The sequence below is a fragment of the Magnolia sinica genome, chromosome 12 (assembly GCF_029962835.1).
Source record: "Magnolia sinica isolate HGM2019 chromosome 12, MsV1, whole genome shotgun sequence".
NCBI classification, from domain to species: domain Eukaryota; kingdom Viridiplantae; phylum Streptophyta; class Magnoliopsida; order Magnoliales; family Magnoliaceae; genus Magnolia; species Magnolia sinica.
The window spans coordinates 68650512-68670663 of NC_080584.1; the positions used below are offsets into that span (position 1 = coordinate 68650512).

The 20152-nt window shown below is 40.5% G+C and overlaps 1 pseudogene; it reads left to right on the plus strand.

Annotated features, from left to right (window-relative positions):
- The window catches only part of LOC131221586 (G-type lectin S-receptor-like serine/threonine-protein kinase B120), a 55752-nt pseudogene that overhangs the window by 15480 nt on the left and 20120 nt on the right, over positions 1-20152 (plus strand).

Genomic DNA, 20152 nt, shown 5'->3' on the forward strand with positions numbered 1-20152 from the left:
GCTCCTTTAATATTTTATAAGCTATTTCATTGACGGTGTTGTAGAGAGCTAGAAAACACATCTTCACATATTGTGGAAGTTTTTTTGTTTTTTTTTTTTTGAAAAGCAGAGCATTACTTTTTTTTTTTTTTAAATTTAAACTTTTTTCATAAAGCCAAAGGGCAACCGGAATACAATCTACAGTTTTAGGACAACCCCGCAACAAAAAAGGGGGCGGGCCGCCTATCATATACTAGCACTATACATGAAAGAGCGAAAAGGAGAACTAAACCTGGAGGGTGGGGAAGTCAATGACGGTTCGAATTGAACCAAGCCCGACCTTGTCGAGAAACACCAAGCCCTTTGTTTGCCGAAGTGAACTGATTGTGACAGTTTTTCACTTGCATTTCGCTCCCCACTTTCGCCAAGCTGTCAGCTGCGCCATTACCTTCCCTTAGAATATGTTGGAAGGAAAATGTGCCAGATTGCCTCAAGTTGTTGATCCTATCCACGCATGGTTTCCAATTCCAAGGGCATCGTGATTCACCTGCAAGAATGGTAACTACCATCTTAAAATCCGATTCTATAATTATCCTGTTCATCCCTTTAAGAAGACATAACTCTAATCCGTTGTAGATTGCTCGTAATTCTGCACGGTTGTTAGTTCCATACCCATAGCCAGCCGAGAAAGCGAAAATGAAGGATCCATCTTCCTTTCTACAAATTCCCCTGCCTCTTGATAAACCAAGGTTACCCCTAGCAGATCCATCGACATTTAATTTAACCCATCCTGGAGTTGGTTGTTTCCATTTAATAACTAAAGAAGCTGACCTGTTTCGCCTGGGAGTAGGGGAGGTTGGGGTGACCCTATTCAAAGTTGAAGATGTCGAACTTGAAATTGACTCCAGCGCTTGGAAGTTTTGGATTGTCTGGGAGGCCCGCCATTTGATCCGACCAATGGACCTTCGAACGTCCATTGCCTTGTCACTGAAAGTAACTTCGTTTCGAGCTTTCTACAATTCCCAGAAAATCAGCACAGGGGGAGAAGATCGGATTTGTTGGGAGGCAGCCCCTGGCGCTGATGCATTTCTCCATTGGCTGATTTTATCGACTACCGAGATCTGAAGGGCTGAGGAGATTTTGCAAAGTCCCTCGAAGTGGAACCAGATTTGGGCCGCTTATTGACCAGAAAGAAATAAGTGGTTAATAGATTCCCTGTCTGGAAGTGAATCATTTCCAAGACAGCAATAACAGCATTTTGATGTCAGGGCTATACCCTTTGCCTGAATTCTATTGTCAACTGGTATAGCATTTTGCACTAGCCGCCAGATGAAGATTGAGACTTTAGGAGGAATTTTATCTAACCATATCCAATCTCCCCAGGAGATGATTGCTTGCCTCCAAGTGCAGAGGTTCATAAGTAATATCCAGTGAATACAGGGTCGATCCCACAGGGAGATGAATTGCGAAAAGGAAAAAATCAAATGTAAAACAAACTAAGTAATGAAAACTAAACTGATGATTTGATTTTGGGATTTTTGAATGGATGTAATTCAACTGAATAAAATAACACCCAAGCTTCAAAGTTCCACACATAGGTTAATGTTCCAAAATCATGATGACTTGGATAACACAACTAGGATCTGAGCACTATGGTCAGCCTAATCGGAAAATAAAATAGTTTAAATATTTAATAAATGATATAAAAGATTAGAAAATAATGGATTTGCACCATTGACATATATTCTCAAGCGCCAGTGATTTTAAGTATTCAATATCTATAGGATAATGAATATCAAAGAAATATAACAGGTTGAGAACATCTCCTATCTAGGAAATCTGATTAATCTAGGGTAAGCCTATCCATTAATATGGATCTCATATGATGGAAACATATGGATCTCACAAGAGGATAAAAAACAAAACCTAAATAATAGATAACATGCATATACCATTCTTCTCATCATTTAAACAATCAATCATCATAATCTTAAAGAAATAATAAACCCATGTGTTTCCCTTCTAGCTTGGGCTAGAGGGAACTTAGAAAAACATAATTAAATTGCAGAAATAAAAGGCAACAAGAAAGAAAGAAGAAAAAAATCCAATAGAAAAGATCTAAAAGGAAAGAAACAACTTATAAAGCTTTAATAAAACTAAAAACTCTTTAAAAACCCTAAATTTTATTCTTGAATGCTTCTAATGATGTTTAAGAATGCCCTAGGAGGCCCTATTTATAAGTAGGGAACTCCAATTTTCGTACAAAGTTGAAAACCCTAGAAAACGCTTCAAATATACGTATTTTTCCAAAATAGACTTCTCGCTGCATAGTTCGTTTAAAACAGACTTCCTGCTGCGCAGTTTTCTAAAATAAACTTCACAGCTTCATAATATACTTTTTCAGGACGATTTCAGGATTCTTTACTTCAAATCTTCAATTCTCTTCATTTCTCACTTGGTTTTCTTGGATCTTTGGCATGTAAATTCTTCAATCTTGGTCTCCTAATATCCATCCCTTGCTTTGGTGATTTTCGAGCATTAAATTCTTGCTTTTTAGCACCCTTTTTCAATCTAAGTTCTTAAATTCACCTTGCAACACATACATGAGTAAAATAGAATATTAAGATAATTTATGTTCATAAAACCAAGATATAAATGGAAAAATTATGCAATATTTGAGTCTCAACACACCCCCCAACCAGTATTTTGCTAGTACCGAGCAAAATAAGCGAAGAAAAATAAAAATAAAAATTAAAATTAAAATTAATTATTTAAAAAAAAAAATTAAAATGAAAAAAATTCTAACCACACCACTTTCACAGGTAATCTCGATTGCATTTAGCATATGCAACAAGCTTTTAAACCCCTAGGTTTTCCCTAGTGGATGAGTTATAGTCTCGTGAGGGTTTACAGAAATGTTACCCTACAAACATTGAAAACAAGAAAAATATTTCAACACTAAGAAATTTATACAATTATACCTCCATTCATCATATGAATTCCAAAACAGAACAATACTTACCCTAAGTCTGAAGTTAGCTAGAATCTTAATTTTTTAATCCATTACATCCTTGAGTTCAGAAACCTAATCAAAATTTAGAATAGTTATGATCCAATATACTTAGGTGCTCCGTGACACTAGTCTAACTTTCAGAAATATGCATGTTCCCTATCCTAGCTCTTTTCAATCACCCAAGAATATGAAATCTCTAGTTATCTCATTTTTTTTAATAATATTTCTTCTTTTATCATTATATCCTCATTATTATAGACCACCCTTAAATGAAGATTCCCATCAGGTTTGCTTCATAACCTAAGGTATCGTACTTGTAATGGTAACAGTAATGGATACTTAGGTATCCTTGCTCCTGATTACTGACACGATTGTTATGGTCATTACATTCATGCTTTATAATAAAAATTTCTTTTTTTCATCACTCTTTTTTTTCCTTCAATATTCTCTCTTTTAAACATATATCAATGGTACAAATTCATTCAACCTTGTTTGAATCAAAAGTTGTTATTCTAGTTCACATATCATATTCCTCACTTAGTTAGATAGGGTGTATTGTGAATTCAGTACATCAAATTACAACTCACTTTAAACTAGTGATTAGATAATTGAACTCAAGTTTATAATTTTCAGTTGTAAGAATTCTTACTACTATCATCCTATAATAAATATTAACTTTGCCTTTGGAATTCGCATAATATCATGTTTACATTCTTGTATATAAAAATATTATTTTGAAAATGTTGAAATTTCTTTTTCTCATAAACCGAAAAAAAAAAACTTAAACCTAACTGAAACCTAAAAATAATAAAAATAATAATAAAATAAACTGAAATCCCCCCTAAAAAAAAACTTTCACATGGATGACTATCCACACCCCCCAACTTAAAATCTACATTGTCCCCAATGTAATGATAATGTAATGCAGAGAACAATAAAAATAAAAGAAAGGGTGGATAGTACCTGCCATGAAAAACTCACCTGCTATGTGACACTAAAAAAATTGAATATGATATAAATCATACACAAATGCTCCGTCAGACCAGGAGCATCAATCTGAATATTCTGGCTCATGAAGAAGGAATGACTCCTCTCCCACATGAAAGTTTTCCACATAAGGCTTCAATCTCTGACCATTAACCTTGTATACATTGCCATTACGTGGATTCTCAATTTCAATAGCCCCATGAGTATAAACATTCTTCACAATGAAGGGGCCTGTCCATCTTGATCTTAACTTTCCTGGAAAGAACTGGAGACGGGAATTGTACAATAGGACCTTTTGCTAAGGTTCAAAATTCTTCCTCAGGATATTTTTGTCATGAAAAGTTTTGGTCCTTTCTTTGTAAATTTTAGAATTTTCATAGGAGTCTCTCCTCAACTCCTCTAATTCATTCAACTCTAATTTTCTTTGTCCACTTGCTTGATCCATATCAAAGTTTAATTTCTTTATTGCCCAGTAGGCTCTATGTTCCAATTCCACAGGCCAGTGGCAAGCCTTTCCATACACCAATCTGTATGGAGACATTCTAATCGGGGTCTTATAAGCAGTCCTATAAGCCCATAGAGCGTCGGATAGTCTGAGGGACCAATCCTTCCTATCTGGCCTTATAGTTTTCTCTAAAATGTGTTTGATTTCCCGATTAGAAATCTCAGCTTGCCCACTCGTTTGTGGGTGGTATGGGGTGCTCACTTTATGCTTGATGCCATATTTCTTCATCAAAGCCTCAAATGTCCTATTGCAAAAGTGAGACTCGCCATCACTAATGATGGCCTTTGGAGTTCCAAATCTAGCAAAAATATTTTCCTTGAGGAATCGTATGACCACTTTGTTGTCATTGGTCCTACTTGGAACTGCCTCAATCCACTTTGAAACATAGTCCACACCAACCAATATATAAAGAAATTCAAAAGAAGATGGAAATGGACCCATAAAATCAATACCCCAATAATAAAAAATCTCCAATGGTAAAATTGGGGATAAAGGCATCATGTTGCGCCGGGACACTCTTCCAAACCTTTGACATCTATCGCAAGTAACACATGAAGTATGGGTGTCTTTAAACATGGTGGGCCAATAAAAACCACACTGCAGGATTTTTGCAGTGGTTTTCTTAGCAGAAAAATGGCCACCACATGCTTCCATGTGACAAAAAGAAATAACACTTCGAACTTCATCCTCTGGGACACAACGTCTAAAAATTTGATCAGTCCCATATTTATATAAATACGGGTCATCCCAGAAGAAGTTCCTAACCTCGGTTTCAAAACGCTTCCTATCTTGTGACTTCCAATGATATGACATTTTTTCCGTTACAAGATAGTTCACTATATCCGCATACCAAGGCAATTTGGAGATCGCAAATAATTGTTCATCAGGGAAAGTGTCCTAGATATGCATCTCCTCAGTGGAATCATCTAACACCAATTTAGAAAGGTGAACGGCCACTACGTTTTCTACTCCTTTCTTATCTTTTATCTCTAATTCAAATTCTTGGAGTAGGAGGATCCATCTCAAAAGTCTCGGCTTTGCATCCTTCTTAGATAACAAATATTTCAAAGCCGAGTGGTCCATGAAAATGACCACTTTGGATCCCAGTAAGTAGGATCTAAACTTATCCAAAGCAAAAACTACTGCAAGTAACTCTTTTTCAGTTGTTGAGTAGTTTACTTGGGCCGAGTTTAGAGTTTTACTTGCATAGTGAATAACGTAGGGCCGTTTATCTTTCCTTTGGCCCAAAACTGCCCCTATGGCATAATCACTTGCATCGCACATTAGTTCAAAAGGAAGTGTCCAATCTGGTGGACGCATGATAGGTGCAGTGGTAAGGGATGATTTAATTTTATTAAAGGCACTTGCACACTCATCTGTCCACTTAAATGGAACATCCTTTTGAAGAAGATTAGTCAATGGTCTAGTAATGGTACTAAAGTCCTTGATGAATCTTCTATAAAAACCAGCATGCCCTATAAGTGATCTAATATCTCTAACAGTTCGGGGGATAGGTAGATTAGCTATAATGTCGAGTTTTAAGCGATCTACCTCGATTCCATTTTTAGAGATAACATGGCCTAAAACAATTCCCTTTTGAACCATGAAATGACATTTCTCCCAATTTAAGATAAGATGTTTCTCTTCACACCTAGACAAGACAAGAGATAAATTGTTGAGGCATTCCTCAAAACTACTCCCAAATACAAAGAAGTCGTCCATGAAAACCTCAAGAAACTTTCCAACCATATTTGAAAAAATACTTAACATACACCGTTGGAAAGTTGCTAGGGCGTTACACAATCCAAATGGCATCCGTTTGAAAGCAAACGTGCTAAATGGACAAGTGAACGTGGTTTTCTCTTGGTCTTCCAGGGCTATCTCTATTTGGTTATATCCAGAATATCCATCAAGAAAACTATAAAAGGAGTGACCTGCTACCCTCTCTAAAACTTGATCAATGAATGGTAGAGGGAAATGGTCCTTCTTTGTGACTTGGTTCAATTTTCTATAGTCAATACAAACACGCCAACCAGTGGTGACACGTGTTGGTATGAGTTCATTATTAGAATTTTGCACAATAGTTATTCCAGATTTCTTTGGGACTACTTGAGTTGGACTCACCCAAACACTATCGGATAATGGGTAGATGATTCCCACATCCAATAATTTGATCACCTCATTTTTTACAACTTCCATCATGTTTGGATTGAGACGCCTTTGAGGTTGTCTAATTGGTTTGACGTCATCATCAAGGTGGATCCGATGGGTGCATATGGAAGGGCTTATACCTTTAATGTCAGAAATGGTGTTGCCCAAGGCTCCTTTGTGGTCCCTTAGAACTTTCAACAATTTAATCTCTTGATCCTTCTCTAAAATTGAAGAGATCACCACAGGATAAGTTTTATTTTTCCCTAAGTATACATACTTAAGCTCATTTGGTAGTGGTTTTAAATCAAGCTTTGGATCATTGGTTGGTGATGGCAGAGGTCGCAAGTCCTCGATAGATAAGATTTGAGTGCGCGGTCTCCATTAGTACATTCCAATGTCTTGGGTGGTAGTGTTCTCATTATCATCAGAAATTTCAGCAAGCACTTTTTCTAAATCAGAATTTTTCAAGTCTCCAATGACTTGAATCAATTCCTCAGTCAGACTAGGTTCTAATTCCTCTTCTTCTATCAAGCAGTCCATAAAATTCAACTCATGGATCTCATTATTATCAATGGGCTGCTTACATAGATTGAAAATATTTAGCTCTAGAGTCATGTTACCAAAAGACAAGTTCATCATTCCATTCCTACAATTTATGATTGCATTTGAAGTTGCTAGGAATGGGCGGCCTAAAATGATGGGAACTTGAGCGCTAACATTTACATATGGTTCAGTTTCTAGTACAATAAAATCCACGGGGAAGTAGAATTTCTCCACTTGGACTAGCACGTCCTCTAAAATTTCCCTTGGTACCTTAATAGAGCGGTCAGCGAGTTGGAGTGTAATCGTGGTTGGTTTAAGCTCACCTAACCCCATTTGTTTGTAAACCGAATAAGGTACTAAGTTGACACTTGCACCCAAATCTAGCAAAGCATGCTCAATTTGAAAATTCCCAATAATACAAGGAATAGTGGGACTTCCCGGGTCTTTGTATTTGGGTACAACCCTTTGTTAAATGATAGCGCTCACTTTCTCAGTAAGGAAGGCCTTTTTGTGCACATTTAATTTTCTCTTTACAGTGCACAAGTCCTTGAGATATTTAGCATATGATGGAATTTATCTAATGGCATCAAGCAAAGGAATATTGACAGTAACCTTTTGGAGCACATCCAACACCTCTTGATATTTCATGGGGACAGTTGGATTCCGAAGTCTAGATGGGAACGGAACTGGAGGCTCATGTGACTTAGTCTCTTTATCCTTTTGCTGTTGCGGCTCTTGAACCAGTTCATCATTTTCTTGAGACAGTGGCTCATCCTCCAGTATTTCTACCGGTTGCATTATCTTGTTATCGACCTCTTTTCCACTTCTCAAGGTAATGATGGCCTTAACTTGTTCATGATGTAGCTTACTTGGATTTGAGTCTCTAATGAAATGTGTGTTTCTAGGGTTTGGCACAGGTTGAGAAGGAATGGTGCCTTTTTCCCTAGAATTTAGTTGAGTCTCAATCTTAGCCACAGCTGTCTTTAATTCCTGATTTGATTGGATTAGAGACTGATTCATTTGAGCTTGAGAGTTCATGAATGTGGTCAATGCATCCTCCACAGATGATCGCTTTAGCGGGGGCACATATGGTGTATTGTTAGGTGCCTCAAAGAAGTTATTTTGTGGAGGCATTTGAGGTGCATTGGGCACATTAATTTGTGGTCCATTCCTCCAACTAAGATTAGGATGGTTACGCCAATTTGGATTGTATGTGTTTTCCAATGGTTGCATAACTGACCTTTGGTAATTATTTATAGCATTTGCTTGATCATGCTCATGCGTGATATTTTGTACAATTGAGATTATTGGACAATCCTTTGTGTCATAATTTGTACCACCACAAATGCTACAAAAATTACCTAAGGAAGTGTTTGCTTTAACCATATCAACCTTCCTAATTTTTAAGGCTTCGACCTTTCTAGCCAATGCAGCGAATTTTGCATTAACGTCGTCTTCCTCTCTTAGGACATACATTCCCGCTTTCTCTCTAGGAATGGGTCTAGTTTGGTCTGATTTAGCAGAGACATCCCATGTCTGAGTATTCTCTGCTAACATATCTAGAAAATCCCAAGCCTCATTATGATCTTTGTCAAGAAAGGTTCCACCACACATCATCTCTATGAACTGACGGGTATCCATGGTGAGCCCCTTTCGGAAAGCATCAATCACGTGTCATGGCTCATAACCATGATGTGGACAAGTAATTAGAATGTCTTTGAAGTGCTCCCAAGCTTGAAAAAATAGTTCATTCCCCTTTTGGGAGAATGACATGATTTCTTGTTTTAATGCATTTGTTTTGTGCTCGGGAAAGAACTTTTTCAAAAATTCTCTACTTAAGGCTTGCCATGAAGTGATGGTATTAGGTCTTAGAGAGTTGAGCCATGCTTTGGTCTGATCCTTTAGAGAAAATGAGAATAACCTAAGCTTAAGTACATCTCTATTGCCATTGTTTACTTGTAACGTTACAATTACTTCCTCAAAGTCCTTGAGGTGCAAGTAGGGGCTTTCAGAATCTAAGCCATGAAATTTAGGAATTAATTGAATCACACCTGGTTTAAAATCAATGTTCCCTATGTGAGCAGGGAACACTATGCAAGATGGTAAAGTTGATCTCTCAGGGTGTAAATGTTCACGTAAAGTCCGTGGTTGGTTTAACACATTCCTATGAACTTCATTTTCATCCTCAAGAGGAGGATTATTTTGATTTATAGTTGGATTTGGCAGATTTGGATTTGGATTATCAACTGGGTCTGCCATGGAATCCAAGTGATGTTAAGTGCCTCTTCTAAGTGAATGATCAAGGCCTGGAACTAGTCCCCCTTCAGAGGAGAGTCGATTGTTTTGATCCCTACTCCAATGGGACAAACCATTCACACCACACAACAAATACCATTAATTCAAATAGTAAATATGATACTAAAAATAAAAATAAAAACTCAAATCAATAACCCAGGTGGCAGGGCCAACCATGAGGGTTCAGTCCACAAAGCAAAATAAATCAACAACCCAGGTGGCAGGGCCGACCATGAGGGTTCAGTCCATAAAGCAAAATAAATCAACAACCAAGGCGACAGAGCCGACCATGAGGGTTCAGTCCAAGCAAAATAAATCAACAACCCAGGTGGCAGGGCCAACCATGAGGGTTCAGTCCACAAAAAAAATAATAATAAAATAAATAAAAGTAAAACTAATGCAGAAATTAAACTATGCTAATCTGGAAAATGGATTCAGTAGATGATCTTTGTGATTAAACAACAACTATAGGATAACCATAGCACTTGGGTGATAAAATCCCAAGCAGGGCAACCTTATGTCATAGTTAGTGCTTAAAAGACCCAACTGAATTTATTTTCAAAGAAAAAGAAAAGAAGAAAGAAAAAAAAAATCTACAGAAAATCAGGAGGGTTTAGAAGAAAACTTACCTTAGCTATCTTGCACAGATCTGATCTATCTCAGTCTCTCCCTGGCAACGGCGCCAAAAACTTGATTGCTTGCCTCCAAGTGCAGAGGTTCATAAGTAATATCCTGTGAATACAAGGTCGATCCCACAGGGAGATGAATTGCGAGAAGGAAAAAATCAAATGTAAAACAAACTAAGTAATAAAAACTAAACTGATGATTTGATTTTGGGATTTTTGAATGGATGTAATTCAACTGAATAAAACAACACCCAAGCTTCAAAGTTCCACACATAGGTTAATGTTCCAAAATCATGATGACTTGGATAACACAACTAGGATCTGAGCACTATGGTCAGCCTAATCGGAAAATAAAACAGTTTAAATATTTAATAAATGATATAAAAGATTAGAAAATAATGGATCTGCACCATTGACATATATTCTCAAGCGCCAGTGATTTTAAGTATTCAATATCTATAGGATAATGAATATCAAAGAAATATAATAGGCTGAGAACATCTCTTATCTAGGAAATCTGATTAATCTAGGGTAAGCTCATCCATCAATGTGGATCTCATATGATGGAAAAATATGGATCTCACAAGAGGATAAAAAACAAAACCTAAATAATATATAACATGCATATACCATTCTTCTCATCATTTAAACAATCAATCATCATAATCTTAAAGAAATAATAAACCCATGTGCTTCCCTTCTAGCTTGGGCTAGAGGGAACTTAGAAAAACATAATTAAATTACAGAAATAAAAAACAATAAGAAAGAAAGAAAAAAAAATGCAAATAGAAAAGATTTAAAAGGAAATAAACAACTTATAAAGCTTTAATAAAACTAAAAACTCTTTAAAAACCTTAAATTTTACTCTTGAATGCTTCTAATGATGTTTAAGAATGCCCTAGGAGGCCCTATTTATAAGTAGGGAACTCCAATTTTCGTACAAAGTTGAAAACCCTAGAAAACACTTCAAATATACGTATTTTTTCAAAATAGACTTCTCGCTGCATAGTTTGTTTAAAACAGACTTCCTGCTGCGCATTTTTCTAAAATAAACTTCACAGCTTCATAATATACTTTTTCAGGACGATTTCAAGATTCTTCACTTCAAATCTTCGATTCTCTTCATTCCTCGCTTGATTTTCTTGGATCTTTGGCATGTGAATTCTTCAATCTTGATCTCCTAAGATCCATCTCTTGCCTTGGTGATTTTTGAGCATCAAATTCTTACTTTTTAGCACCCTTTTTCAATCTAAGCTCTTAAATTCACCTTGCAACACATACATGAGTAAAATAGAATATTAAGATGATTTATGTTCATAAAACCAAGATATAAATGAGAAAATTATGTAATATTTGAGTCTCAACAGGAGACATGATTGGGCGCTCCCCTGATGAGCTTCCAAGCTGACTTAAGGGTGAAAACCCTTAACTGGTCATGCGGCCAAACACAATCCACCGGTTTGTCCATGATGGGGAAACCCCTGGCGAAGACTTCGTCGATGATTTGCTGAGGCAGAAATTCCCAAATCTTGGAAGGTGGAAGCGGGCCAGATTTCCTTAGCAGAGTTTTCAGCTGCAACTGTTTCAGTTCGTGGGGGATGGGGCCTGGGGCTAATTGCTGCAGAGGACCCAACCCAGTCCAATTATCTGTCCATATGTTTGCTTCCCCTTGACCCACTGTCCAAAGGGTATGTTCTTGAATTGTAGGAAGGGATTTCCTGATATTTTTCCACATCGGGGAAGCGTTTTACTGAACAATAGCTGAAGAGACGTCCCTCAGGTCCCTGCTGTGTTTGGACTGCATCAATTTTACACACGAGCCTCTATTTTTGCCGAATTTCACATTCCAAGCTAGCTTCATAGGAAGGGCGTGAAGCACCTGCCTCAGATTTCTAATACCCAGACCTCCCTCATCTTTAGGTTTGGTTGCTTTCTACCAAGCAATCCAATGATGTTTCCTTCTTCCTTCAGCCCATCCCCAAAAAAAATTAGTAAACTTTTTGTCTATATTTCGAATTACCTGCGCAAGAAAGTGCATAGCTGCCATGATATGGATCGGGTAACTTCCTAGGACATGGCGGATGAGAGTCGTTCTACCCGCCTGAGAGATGTGCCTAGCTCACCAACCTAAAATTTTATTGCTAATCTTTTCCTAAAGGGCTTGAAAATCTGTAGCCTTAATTCTCCCTCTAACCAGAGGGGCCCCCAAGTAACACATACCATCTCTTGCTTGGCCAAAACCAAGCACTTCCTTCGTGGATCTGATTTTGGACATTGACCATTTCGAAGGAGCAATAAAGACACTCTTGCTGGAATTTATTTTTTGACCTGTGGTAGCTTAGAAGAAGCGAAGGAAAGCCCCCATCGAGTTAAGAGAAGCTTTACCAGCATTGAGAAAGACCAACATGTCATCCACATATAGAAGATGTGAAATAGGAGGGCTACCTTGGGGGAATTTGCAAGGACTACAACGGCCTGCTACAAACAGAGAATTTAAATTGGCTGAGAAGGTTTCCATGGCTAGGAGGAACAGCACCGGGGAGAGGGGGTCTCCCTGCCGGAGACCTCTCGACGATTTGAAGAACCCTGTAGCTTCATCGTTGATGAGAATGGAAAACCAATTGTTTACCCAACATGCTTCAAGGAGTTGCACACTTTTTTCATTGAAACCGAATTTTGCCAAGGCTTGCTTGAGGTAAGACCAGTTTACTCTGTCATATGCCTTCTCAAGGTCAATTTTGAGGATAAGATTTCCTCCCCTGGATTTCCTGTTTATTTCTCTCATCGCTTCCTGTGCAAGCGTAATATTTTCTGCGATATATCTCCCTTGGACGAACGCTCCTTGTTCCTGCGAAATCAACTTGGGCAAAAGACAACTTAGACGATTAGCTAGGACCTTTGCAAAAATTTTATACAATACATTACATAGGCTAATTGGCCTGAAATCAGAGAACTTGGCTGGAGAAGAGGATTTTGGAATTAGGCATATCAGCGTGGATTTGAAGGCTCGAGGAATAGGCTCCCCAGAGAACATAGCGAGAGCGGCCTTATGGATATCATCACCAATGATACCCCAACAGCTAATGAAAAATGCAGCTGAGAACCTGTACAGTCCTGCAGCTCCATCAATAGGGATGGATTTGATGGCAGATAAGATCTCCTCCTTTTATTTAAGACCTCATTATCATGTTGCTGGAGATGCTTGGGGAGAATTTGGACAAAATCAGTCATGAGAGTAACTTATTCCTCCTGCAAAAGGCCTTAGAAAAAATCTACCGCCGCCATCTTGATTTCTTCCATGTTGGATATTGTAGATCCATCCTTAGAGGTGATGGAGTGAATAACCGATCTTCTGATCTTTTCAGTCATAAACACGTGAAAGAAGGTCGTATTCTTATCTCCTTCGTCAAGCTAAGAGATCCTAGATTTTTGTTTCTAAAAAACCTCCTCCATTAGTTCCAAATGTTCAAGCTAATGTTTCATTTCCAGGCTTTAATTAAGGAGGTCTTCGTAGTTGTCGTCCTGCATTCTGCTGTCAAGGACCTCTAGATCCTCTTCCATCTTTTTAATTTGGTGGAAGATGTTCCCAAACTGTTCTTTGTTCCAGACTCTCAGAAGTTGTTTCGACTTTTTTAGCTTGAGATAAATGTTAATGAAGGGGTCGGATGCACAATCCCCTTCCCATGCCTTTGAAATCACCGACTGAAATGATTCGTGTAAAGTCCACATTCTGAGGAATCTAAATGGTTTCGGCTTGGACAAAATCGGAGCAGGGAAATAAAGCCGGAGAGGGGCATGATCAGACCTTATCCTGGGTAGGTGCTCCACCTAGAAACGGGGAAAGTTTGTGGCCCACGAGCTATTCATCAGGACTCTATCGAGCCTGGCCCAAACCCGGGCATTTCCTTGACGATTATGCACCAGGTAAATCTGTTACCTTCATAACCTGCATCCGGGAGACCAGCCAATTGGATTGCATCAGCAAATTCAGACATTGATGAGCTGTCTGGAGATCGGATACCCCTTCTTTCCTCCATCTTAATTACTGCATTAAAATCTCTGGCTATGGCCCACACACCTTGAATGTTACAGCTGAGAGAGCAAAGGTCGCTCCACAGGCTTCTCCATTGGATCTTACAGCAGCAGCCATAAACAACTGAGAAAGTTATCAGGTTTGAAAGGGAAGCTAGGGAAGCTTTTAAGGTGATCATTTGGTTGGAGGCGGAAATGATGGATATATTCAGCTGGTTTTCATAGAAAACCCAAATTTTTCCTCCCCAATCAGCGTTAGAGATAAATGAGTGAAACCCAACCTTCAGCCCCATTACAACTCTCCTGTCTTCCCCGTGCATCAGTTTAATGATAGCTACTAGGCAAGGAGTGAATTTTTTTACTAATTTCTTGAGCGCTCGAATCGTGGGAGCGTTACCAATCCCACGCGCATTCCATATAATGACGTTATCCATCAGTCACGCATCCTGTGTTCACTGCCCGTCTCTTTAGCTTTCGGAACCTACTATACCATATACTTGGGACTTGCCTGTCTATTGTTTGCTTGTAAGCTGATTTTCTGATTTTTTATTTTGCTGTAGCGTGAAGTTTCTGTTGAGTAAATGGCAAAACTTGATTCTGTTCAGCTTGATTAACAGTGTCTGAAACATATGGCATGGAAGGATTTTTGGTACACCCTGGATGGAAATAATGGAAGAAATCAACTGATATATTCCCCAATTCGTCAGGTGAACTGATATCCTTTCGCCATCTTCTCAGTTCCTGCAGCCTTGATCCCAATTCATTTATGAGATGGTCAAACAAACCACTTGAAGGTCGTTGATGAACGAACAGGGGAGAAGCCCCTTCTGTTCTGGCATAGTGTAGGTGAGAGTACCCATCGATTGATTGATTGGTAGCAGCATGCTTGTGTTGTTGATTGGGGGAAGGGGTAACACTCTTGTCATGGAACGGTTGTTGTAAAGCTTTTTCCAATTCTGTCTTCAACGGGGCTCTAAATCTAACTTTGGCAGAGGCTTAAAATTCGTCATGGCATGAATGTCAGTTGGGAGTGGGGCTGAGGGTGTGGGGTGGTCTAATCCATTTTGAGCAAACTCCTCCATGGGAAGACGGAGGGACTGGTTGTTCTCTGAAGCATCCTCATGGTGAAGGGGTGGAATAAACTGCGGCTCTGGGTCTGGGCTGGATGAAATAGCAGTCAATCCATAATCACTGTAGATATATTGAATGGGCTGGGATAAGGCCATATGTTGGGGTATTGGAGAGGGCTCGACAGTGGGTAGGGGAGGGGGCTCAGCAGTGGGTATGGGAGGGGGTATGTGGTATTCCAGGAAGGGGATTTGGGCCTCCACTGATTGAGTAAGGATGGGAGGGGACTCAGCAAAGGGTATGTGGTATTCCAGGAGGGGGATTTGGGCCTCCACTGTTTGAGCAAGGTGGGGAAATGGGGAGGTTTGGGCCTCTACAACAGGGGAAGGCCCATTGGACAAGTTGGAGGTTAGGATGTCTACTGTTTGAGCATGTGTGGAGGGTAGGGAAGGGAGAGCCTCCACAGTTTGAGCAGGACAGGTCAGTTGTGAAAGGTCCTTGGACAAGATGGGGGATGTGGTGGGAGGTGGAGTATTGGGGGGCCTATTGGTAAGGGAGGGGGGCAAGGTGGATTGAACAACCTGGGGAACAATAGAACTTAGGGTGGCTCTGCATTTTGACAAACATATGATGGGGTGACAGGGAAGGACAGATCTCGGGGATGAAAGGTTTGGAGAACCCAGTCTTTTGTGGACCTGAGGAGGGGAGGCATGCTTGTAGAAGGAGCTTTTTGGACGGATGAGAATCTACTATCTTCTAGAATCCCAAAAACTAGTTAAGTGGTCTCATCCACTATTAAATGCCTGGAGAGATGAATGTTGTGTTGCGAGGAGAGTGATATGCGAACTCTGGCGAAACTTTGAAAATTGTCGTGGACCGATATTGAATCAATTTCCTGGAGCTTTCCAAACCTCTTGGCTAGGTCTGTGATCACATCTGGGTGCCAAGCATGGGGTGGAATTCCAATCAAATGGATCCAGGTACCTTGGAGAAGACCGGTTGATTCCGGAGACCACTGCCGAACATTGAGAAGCTTCATCTGATAGTGCAGATCACGATCCGAAGCGAACACATCCATATCCACCCTCGATTGGAACTTTAGCAGGAACTGATTAGGGGAGATTCTTGTGAAATCCACCTGTAAACCGCCAATGGCTGAGTTGCAGAATACATCAATGAGGTGAAGAATCAATGTAGACTCATCTTCTGCCGTAACCATAAGGGCATTGGAAAGCGACCACTTGAGGTGTCTCACCACCCCATCATCCGTCTGAATGTTGAATCCCAGTATTGAGAGATGGTCTGAAGATGGGGTACATGACGGCTTCAGAGGAGGAGGATTGCTTTGCACCGTTTGGGAGAAGGATCTCATCTGAGAGGGTCCTGATGGTCTGATTTCTTGTGTTTGCCGCTTCTGTGGGGGTAGATCTTTACAAACTGGAGGATTGTTTCAATTTAATTGGTGTAGATCTTGTTGTTGAGCATGCTTTGTCTGCCTTTTGTCCTGCGGTTACTGCTTGTGGGGCGAACCTACTGAAGGGGATTTTTCCCAGGTGACGGTGACGATTCTTCCATCAATGCGTCGGTTATGCAAATAGGCAATGGCATTATATGCTTCTTGTTCGTAGCGAAATCGGATGAAAGCGAAACCTCTTGGTCGATTTAGGGTTCTGTTCCAGGGGATGAAAATGTCCACCAGTTTTCCATATCTGCTAAAGATACGATAAATGTCTTCAGTTGTGGTGTCGAAAGTGAGGTTAGCGATGAAAACAGAGAAGAAAGAAGGGCTGGATCTAGGGTTTTGTCGAGCTACTGTTACCCAAGGGGATTTCAAATGCGCCCGTTCCCGCTCTCGTTCTCCCATTCTTCAACTTCAAAAAGCAGAGCATTGTCAACAAGTCGTCAGTTGGATTGCTTGTTAGGTTCACTTGTTCCTTTTCATATCATGACGGCTGTGGTGGTCCCTTCAGGGCTGATTGAGGAGCTAGAAAAAGCCTTTTTCAATTTCTTTTGGGGTTGGGAGGTCAAAAGAAATCGCCATCATTGGATGAGCTAGAAATCCATCTGTTTGCCTATATTCGAGGGAGGGCTGAATGTGAAGAGCCTCAATAGTGTTATGAAGGCGCTCCACTTGAAGATGGCTTGGACGGTTCTGTGCAAAGGAAACGACAGCTGTTGGGCTTCTTTCATGAAGGAGAAATATGCCCCCGATGTGATAGACCCAGGGGACTCCAGTCGTGCCGCATATGCTTCCCCCCTCTAGAGGAAAATCTGCTCCCTTTTCCCCTCCATCCCTGCCCACTCCAACTGGCTCATCAGTAGGGGTGATTGCAATTTCTAGGATATAGACTGGTCTGGTCTTGGCCTATTGAAAAACTGGAACCTCAAGCCATATCATCTTCAGCCTATTCGTGTCTAGGACTGGATTGGCCCGGATGGCTGGCGAGACCATCCCCACGCTAGTTAATTCTTTCCTCAGGTGGTCATTGACCACATCAAGGATGAGGGTTTCTGCACCTCTTCTTCTGATGACTGCAGGATTTGGATCCACTCTCCATCTGGGGAATTCAGTACTGCTTCAGCTTGGTCGTGCTCTCATCTCTCTAGCGCTAAACGGAGTTGGTCCAAATGGGTTTGACACTCCATCCTTCCTCCTAAGATTTCCCTCCTCACCTGGAAGCTCATCCATCACGCCCTCCCTGTCGACTCCAGGATCCAAGCGAAAGACATCTCAATGGCCTCTAAATGTGGTTGCTGCCCCCCCACTCTTTGACTCCCAATCTTGAGACGATTGACCATGTGTTCTCCATAGCCCAGCTAGCTTCTCAGGTGTGGGAAACCTTTAAAAACCTTCTCCACATCCCAAGAACATCTTCCTAGCCCTCAGCCTTTTTCAAAGCCTCCATATGCTGGTTTGTGGCTGGGTCTACTGACTGATTCCTCTCCCTTAGAGGCCTAGCTCCTGCTCTTATCCTCTGGGAACTTTGGATGGCTAGAAACGCAGCTCAGATGGAAGATCTTCCTATTGTTCCTGCCAGAGTCATTTTCAGAATCAACCACTGGTTCAGGCTACTCTTCTCTCGCCTCCCTCTCCCCAAGTTTGCTCTCAGCTCCTTCATTGCTGTCCTGCGTCAGTTGGGCCAGGACGGTGATAGAGCTAGGCCAGCGAAGATGCATTTGGTTCACTAGTTGTGGCCTAAAGCTGGTTGGATTATGATCAACGTTGATGGCTCTGCTCTGGGTAATCCAGTTCCATCGGGTGGTAGGGGAATTGCTAAGGATAGCTCTGGTTCTTTCATGTTTTCCTTTGCATCAGGTTTTGGGATTGGCTCTAATGGCCGGGTCGAGACCAAGGCTATCTGGGAGGGACTAGCCTTTTACATTAAGAGAAGTTTCTCCAAGGTGGAAATTGTCAGCAACTCCAAGTCCACAATGGACTTAATCAGAAACAAGGCCTCCTCTTCTTGGGCCCTGTGGTATTGGTTGATAAGAATTCATTCTCTCATGGACAACATTGAGGCCTCCATCTCCTATTCTCCTAGGGAGACTAATGCAGTGGCAGATGGTCTTGCCCGTATGGGTAGTGGTGTGCAGATCAACAGAACTTTCCTTTCCATAGCTGACCTCCCTCCCATCGTTCGCGGTAGGCTATTCCTAGACAAGGTCAAGCTAGGTTACATCAGAGAAAGATAGTTCATTTCTTTACTTTGCTGTTTGTTTTTTTACCTTCTTTCCTGCTGGGTTGGCTGCTCCTTTTTTATTCCCCGACCCTGCCATACTTGTAAATTTCCTTTCTCATCATATATGAAATGACCTTTTTTTTGTTTTTTTATAGGTTCATTTATTCCTTGACGAGAGGTTATCAATTTTACTTCTCATCAATTTTCCATTTTTTTAAATGTTTGCAATTCATCCCCAACTAGTGGTCCTGAGTTGGGGATGAATTGGTTCTAAAACTGATTTTTCTACACCTTGCTTAAAATATTGTTACGAGGAGTTGAATCAGGAGTTTCAAATTAGAGGAGGGTTTGGGCATTAAAAATTAAAAATAAAAATAAAAATAAAAATAAAAATGAAAGAAGTTATGTGCAGTCTCAGCTGTAAGTTGGCCTGGGAGGTGATGTTTGGAAAAGTGGACAATCTCTAGGGGTCTTTCATATGAACAAAATACAATGATCAGACTTCCGTATCAGGTGGTTCTTCATCTTTGCCATTTTGGGCCAGCATTAATAAACTTCTTCTAGCAGTTGAGAACCACTTGCGCTTGCTGGTGGGCACGGGTGAGTGCAGCCTATGATGTGATGACTGGATAGGGCTTGTCCTAGTGGGCACAAGTGAGTGCAGCCTATGACATGATGATTGGACAGGGCTTGTCCTGTTGGCATCTTGGAGCGTGCATTCCATTCCAGTCAGTTTCCAAGGGTTAAAGGTTCATGAGTTTCTTGGGCCAGATTGTCCTCTTTTGTGCCCCACTTTGGAAGGGCCTCCTGCCACAAGTGGTGCTCAATCACATTATTGAAGAAGGCTTCTGTAAGTCAATGCGAGAAGACTAGTGCTCCTAGCCTCAAAAATCCTCAGAGCAGGGGTGATTGCAAAAGCTGATCCAAATGGGTATGAAACTTGAAATTGCCTCGAAAGATATCCAACTTCATGTGGAAGCTATTGAATGGTGTGGTTCCAGTTGATGGTAGGGTACAAGTGAAGTGAGTTCATTTGGCCTCCAAATATAAATGCTGTTATGGTGATAGCAGAGCCTTAACAAATGTTGAATCCCCAAACCATCTCTTCTCGACAAGAGAATTAGCTTCCAAGGTATGGGCTTATTTTGGACCCAGTTTTGACATCTCTCTAGGGTCAGATTTGTCATTTATAGGACGAGCTGTCCATTGGTGGACGGCTGCGTCTTATGGGGATTGTATCAACGTGATTAGGGGTTTACTCCCTAGCTTGATT